This window comes from Lepisosteus oculatus, chromosome 19 (assembly GCF_040954835.1).
Source record: "Lepisosteus oculatus isolate fLepOcu1 chromosome 19, fLepOcu1.hap2, whole genome shotgun sequence".
NCBI lineage: Eukaryota > Metazoa > Chordata > Actinopteri > Semionotiformes > Lepisosteidae > Lepisosteus > Lepisosteus oculatus.
The window spans coordinates 2,964,459-2,971,841 of NC_090714.1; positions in this window are offsets into that span (position 1 = coordinate 2,964,459).

Genomic DNA, 7,383 nt, shown 5'->3' on the forward strand with positions numbered 1-7,383 from the left:
TTGCTCTTTATTAATACCATCTGTTTCTAGAAATTAAATCGAGGAAAGTAATTCAATAGTTCAATGCACCAATAAGTGTAAATCTCGAATAGAATACTGTATTTCAGTATATTTTCCTCAAGAAAGAGATCAAACGCAAGCTGCTAAATTAGGAACATTACGAAGGTTACAAAAAAGAGGAGGTACTTAATCATAAATAGTAAATAGTAGCGAATTGATTTTGAAGATCTCATCCAGTTGTTTGTTGAAAGAAACCTGGGAGTTAACTGAATACGTTGCTTGGTGGTTCATTCCTACTTCCAACACCTTTTGCGTAAAAGTGTCTCCTCTTCATTTTAAATTGACTTCCCCACAGTTTTTCAAGCGTTTCGTATGAACCCATGTGTCATTTCATCTGCGTAATTTGAGAAGGCCGATGCAAAAGAGCTGTGATACCAGCTGCTGTCGCAAGAGGGCCTCAAAGCCCTCTCTAGTTAACAAGGGCAAAGTCCTGCTTGAAAGAATTCGAGAAGAGTCGACTCGCGTGGAAATGCCAGTAAAACAGGAGAGCAGGGCGGACCAGTGCAATAGTGTAGCTTTCCGGAAGGAAACTAATTATGCGACTTAAAAGGAGTAAATAGCGGGGTTTTGCGCAGGTGAACGAACGGTGGTTGAGGCAGTTTCCACGAATATCCTATTATTTTTCGCCTCAAGAAAAGCACTCAGATCCAATGTCGGTCAGTGCGCAAAGGACTATCAGACGTGCTCCACACACACGCACAAAAAAAATAGATTCCGTCTTTGCAAAGGTTTCTGTGAGAGAAATACGATCCCCAAACCAAAAAGGACCAATATAGCGAACTTTTAGATGCAGGTTTTGCTGAAGAGATAGCTTGTAAAAATGTTTCGGTAAAATTCAGAATTCTTTCGTCTGCTGCTATCATTCGTTACAATATCAGTAATGATGAGTGTCTCGGACACTGCTAGGAAAGCACAGACTGCCTCAGAAATACAGATCGAGTGACTCAAGAGTTACAGTATAGATGTGGGAGTGTAAGAATGTTGCGACGTCACCCTAACCTACTGTTCTGGTGCAGAAACATCAGGAGTTAGACATAAGTTCATTTTTTTTCGAATGCCATTACTGTTTCAGGTGTTAACTGTGCTCTTCAGTCTTGCGTGCAGGAATAAATTAAAGTGACAGAACATAATAAAACGTTTTATAATAAAACGATACGTTTTGCACCTCAGTTCCAGTTAAGGGGGGTCTGCGTAACATCTGGAATGTCCTAGTTTCCCTGCTTTTTCTGTTTGAATTTTTATATATCCACCCTGATTTAAATAACTTGTATAACTAACCATTCCAAGCAGCTTCTTCGATTACTCTTCCTATGCTGGTTTTAGGGCCGACTAGCAATGCGTGTTCACAAAATTGCAGCTCTGAAAAGCAACAATAATTACAAATAATGTCAGAAAAAATACAGAAAAAGAAGAGCAGCTCACAAAACACAAGCAAGTAGATAGCAAGACCCACAGGACATAGACAGGGCTGCCACAAATTGTAAACTGCCCCTCTGAGAAAATTGTACTTCTGTTCAGGAAACAAGAATCAGTTTTTCTAACTGCTTTGTCTGGTACGGGGTTGCAGGGGAGCTGGAGCCTATCCAAGCAAGCTACAGGCACAAGGCAGGGTACATCCTGGATGGGACACCAGTCCACCACAGGGCACACACAGACACAGACACACACTCACACCAAGGCTAGTTTTCCCAGAACCCAATTAGCCTGCTCTGCTGGGCCCCTGAGCAAGGCCCTTAACCCCAGCTGCTCCAGGGGTGCCGTACGACGGCAGACCCTGCGCTCTGACCCCAGGCTCTCCCCTGTGTCTCATGGAGAGCAAGCTGGGGTGTGCGAAAAGATAATTCCCAATGCAAGAAATTGTAAAGGGTTAATAAAGTGATGTTAAAAAAAAAGCACCAGCATGTTTGGACTGTGGGAGGAAACTAGAGCATGCAGAGGAAACCCACATGAATATGGGGAGAACATACAAACTCCCCACAGATAGTAACCCAGGGTCTGATGCTAACCAGTGCACCCCCATGCTGGGTCATGGAAGGGTTTCAGGTGAGAATTTTAGGCACAGGGAAAGTATTTTTTTTTCCTGGGGATTAAAATGCAGTGGCATATCCTCATGCAGCCCTGAGGTTAAGAGCGTTCAAACCCTGTTTTTTTTTAGGACCTCAGGAGCTCCTTCATCATGACTGTCCGTAGACAAGGGTGCTGGCAAATATAACCTGTTTTACTGGGGTGCTGAAAGGGACACCCCTGTAGTTTTTCCGGCCTTGCAGCTGGTTGCCATGGCGCGCTCCTCGGAGACCTCGCGCTTCTTCCAAAAAGCCTCCGGCTTTGTCCCCTTTCTCTCCGTTTCCATCAGCGGAGCAGATTAAGCCTGGTGTCTGTGGGAGGACAGCCTTCCTTCCTTTCTCTGGCCCCGGTCCTGCACCCCGCTGTCACCCCAATTCGCTCTCCTGGGTCACCGGCCGGTGGAGAGGTGGGGCAAGAGACGCGCTCGTCAGTGAGGGGCCAACGGACACAGGGGGGCCCTCTGGTTACCTCTCTGTGGCTCGACTGGCGAGTTCGTGCGGGTCTTTCTGCGCTCAGCTGGGACACAGAGATCCTTGTTGTCAGCTCTGCGGGGTTTTTTTAGAGGCATCTTTTCTGGAGGGTCCCCGAGACCTCTAATCCAGCAGGTTCTCAATTAAACCAGTGATTTCTTAAGTTAAGTGATTTTAAAGATCATTTAGAACTGAAATCTCAGTGCTTTTAGGCAGAACAGTGCGCACTGTTGGCAGTGCTGCCTCTCAGCGCTGGAGAGGGGAGAAGGTGGAGTTTCTGTGTTTGTGTGGGTTTCCTCCCCTGGTCCAAAGACACCCCAGTAGGTTAATTGCTTAAACGTACTTACATTTTAGATCTTTTAAATGACTGAATGTAACAAATCGATTGTTCAAATGATAAGAAGTTTTTTTCTCTATCTTTAGAAGCTGGTGTTTTAATTGCCCCTGGTGTGGGAGTGTGTCCTGTGATGGACTGGCGTCTTGCCCGGGTTGTACCCTGCCTTGCGCCCATTGCTTGCTGGGATAGACTCCAGCACCCCCTCAACCCTGAAATGGGCGAAGCGATTCGACATTGGATGGATGGATCAAAGTCCTCTTCAGCCTTCAAGGATCACAGTTCTTTTAATTGAGCTGATCGCTTCTTTGATTTCATCAAGAGCTGACAGGTGTTGTCAATCTTGAGGAACAGGTGACCTGTCAGACAAACTGGACTGCGGCTCCCCAGGAACAGCAATGGAGACTCCCTGAAATCCTGTATTATTGCAATGCAGTATGTTGAAGAAAACTAATTTTATAAGGTGACGTACTGGAGAGAGATCAGCAGTCATTGGTATTAATACAGGGCTGTTAAGTTCAACATGCAGAGAACCTTATAGATGGTAGTAGCATGATATATCAGTGGTGTGAAACCACTAGTAATGGTAAGTTCACCACCTGGGTTTGAACTGTTAATACAGAACCGACAACTATTTTTAGCGTTTGATTATCCTGCGGTGGAGAGCTTAAATAGAAGAGTGTAATGACCCCGGACCGTCCACGAGAGGACGCCAAAACTACCTCAAGCCTAGAGATCAGAGACGAGCGTCTGATGTTGGGATGTGAGTAGTTGAGTGGATGTGCGGTATAACAAACTGAAGAATATTTCTATATATAGAATATAAATATATATATTATATTATATGTATATAAAAGACAGAGTATAATTGTTTTTTAGTGTAAAAAGAGGCGTTAAAATGTGAGCTGTTATGCACATCTCTGTGTTTCGCAAAAGTCTCTTTGAGACCCTGAGCTGGTCGTGGCATTCTTCCGCTGTTCTGACGTCGGGGATTGACAATCCCGCACCCGGGAAGTTGCAGAAAATGACCGGACGGAAAAGGCGAGTTTCGACTTTGCCGTGTTTGAGTTCGCGGTGCAGGTTGGTGTGCCGCCTGCAGCTGAGCACAGGGCGTGTAAAGTCGGAGGAACCGAGGCCGAAGTCTCGGGCCTGGGGTGCATCTCGTTTTGTAAGTAATCAAAAGGCTTGTGGGTCACTTTATTGCACAATGCATACCTGAACGTACCTGTTCAAGATTTGTAAACATATCACACAGAATGTCAAACAGGAGAAATATATTGTTTCTCTTGTTCAAAATGTGACTCTTCTATCTGTGCAGTACACTTGTGGTGACACACCATGTAAGTGTGTCCTTTAGTGTTAGTGTGACCTTATGGAAACAATTGGCTGTAGTAAGTGCATAGCATACATTTGGCCAAAGAACTGCTTTGGTTGCATAGATGAAAGCCAGCTGGGAAATTCCTAATTTGTCAAGCATCAGCAGCCCTTGTTGGTTTGGTTATATATCCACATCCTCCTGGTGACTTGAAAGGTCAATTGTTTTTTACTTGGGGTCTGCAAGGCTAATAGAACTGATCACTCAGGAAGGCGCTGTTATTTTTAGAAGATTTGATTCAGAACTTATGAGCTCTCCCTCTAAGGTCTACCAACTCAAACCCACCCTCTCCCTTCCAGAGCTTCTATTCCTGACGGAAGGCCAGTTGGGTTGTATGCAGTGCCCAGAGTACAGCCCCCCCCCCCAATCCTTCGATCCATCGATCTGGCTGCTATTCAGTTGTTTCCTTCTTAAAAGATGGAGAAAAAGTTATTCTGGTCCCAATCTCTCTCCTCCAGGACCTCACTGAAGCGACAGGCCTATCTCTTCCAGACACTTTCTATGGCTCTTATCCAGGCGTTCAGCTGCAGAGCGAACAGTCACATGACTGAGCCCACTGTGGCAAACAGCATCACTTTCCAGCCATGCTAATTGTGCAGACCCATGAAAACAGCCTCATTGCTCTCTCTCGGCAGAATCCCATAGTCATCTAACAAACTGCTGCATGCTATGTTACTGTAAGGAACTGTTGTGTTCTGATGCATTTACAGACAATGGATTAATATTATATGATCGGTCATATGAGATATAATAAAAATTACAAATGAGAGGAAAGCATGTGCTTAATTCTTTGCTACTAGCTAAATGAGCCGAGGATCTTCAGTCACTCCAGGGCTGTCCAGGAAGTGGGCTTCCACAGCAGGGCTTGGTATTTTGTTCCACACCCCCACCACTCTGTGTACCTAGGATGACCTTCTGTTTCCAGCCATCACTGCTGTTACTTATCCAAATACAAAATTCATATTCTTTTAAAAATAAGAGGATCACCCTCTATTAAAAAATGACAATCCCCCTAACCATAGAAAATGAGGAATAATCTTTATCCACAGTATGTATATTTGTGGGTTTATTGCTACTGTATTGTTAATTGCCTTACGATGTTGGCTATGAGACCTGGGCAGCCCAGTGGTACTAGGGTTAGCATTGCTACCTCGGCGCACTAGGGGCCTGGGTTCATTTTGGGAGCTGTCTGTGAGGAGTTTGTATGTTCCTCACATATTTATATAGGCTCCCTGTGGGCATATCAGTTTTCTCTCACAGTCTAAAAACATGCTGATAGGAAAATTGGCCCTGGTGCGATTGTGTGCACATGCATGTACTGTGTATGCATTTCCTGCAATGGACTGGTGTCTTGTACAAGGTGTACCCTGCTAGGATAGGCTACAGGTCCCTGTCTTGAAAGAGTTAGGGAATGAATGAATAATGATTAAGAAACTTACTGTAAACGTACAAGCAGGGAATTTAGGATGAAGTAGAGTACCTTGTTCAGTTTTACAAGAACCCAGGAATTAAGCCTACAGCTTGTGCAGGCCCCTAAGTGCCATCAAGTATAAATCATGGGTGTTCAAGCCCCACTGTCTACACGTGGAAATGCAATCAAATTAAGAACTAAATGAAAACACTTGTCAGCAAAAAAAAAATGTGGTTTTGATACAGCTAATTGAGGAGTGCATAGCCTGCCTGCACTGAGCCCCCTTTGTGATTGAACCCCTGACAAGCATGTGGTGGTTGGGATAGCTATACAGGGTTCTCTTGAACACAGGCCAGAGTCTTCTCAGAATCAACTTAAAAATAGCACAGGAACCCAACAGTACTTTCCTCAGGTAACCAGAGCTACCAGGCCACCAGCCCAGGCTGTGAAAGGTGGAACAGATGAAGTGAGGATAATCTCCTCCTATACTTAGTCATTAGTCAATTACAGCCTCAGTAAGTCAGCAGTTTCTCTAGGAAAAAAAAAATGTTAAGAGGCTATTGGCAAAACAAGTGGTCATTATTTCCTCCCAAGGAGAAAAAGCACTGCCATTTAGGTCTCAACTAAACACCATTCATCCCTTGTGCAATTGTCAAGGGTTTACAGGACTATTATGAGCAATGAAATAGTGTTGACTGTTCCACCAATAGACTGGACATCTTTTTGGGAAAGAAAAAATGCTTCAAGTGAAAGTGAAAAGAACATGTTCCGAGGTTGATTGCTTTGCTGAATTGAAGGTCATTGTATTTTATTCATAATTAAGACCACTAAAACATTTGAAAATCAGGCTTGTAAACATTTTAAACTTTAGAATCCTTAGGAGGCATCACAGTTAAGAAATGCAATTATTGACAAAGGGACATAGTTTATCACATCATTTACTCACATTTCTGCCAGTTAAAACTGTTTGGATTTTACATGCAGATCAGATTGAACAGCTTTTTGAACACTTTCTACAGGAGAAGATTGAATTTATTAATGGAATGCATTGACAATATCAGGATGAGGATAGAAAGTATTAGAACTAGGGAAAAAATGTTTGAACCCTCATTGTCTAAATTATATTACCAAGACAGGATGACCGGTGCTGCGCTTCCTCCCACTTGCAGCTTGGGTTCCATTGTGGACTGGGGTATGTTCTTGCGGACCCTAGATGTATCTGCAATGCAAGACTTCGTCAGGGTTAACTGGTGTCTTTAATTTTCGCTATATAAGCAGCTTTTTGATGTTGAATGAATGGATGGATGGATAGATAAGGCCGCTTTTAAAACCTACAGCACAAGTAACAATGTTTATTTAGCAAAGAAATTCTACTGTATACTCTTGAACCTTACCCCGTCTCCCTCAGAATTATGGAGACATCTGGCATTCCTAGCCTTGAAGCAGAGGTTACACAACTCATTTGAGAGATCTGAGATGAATATAACACTGTGGTAATAGCTCATTTAGCCTAATTAGAACTGAAGACTTCACAGTGAGCAAAATGTGAGCAACAGGGCTTTTTCTGCAGGTAGGAAAGGAAAGAGGTTACGTGACCAAGTCCCGATACTTTGTTGCTCATTGTGGCATGGTCTCAATAGTTCAATACCAACATTCCTACCCAGAACAG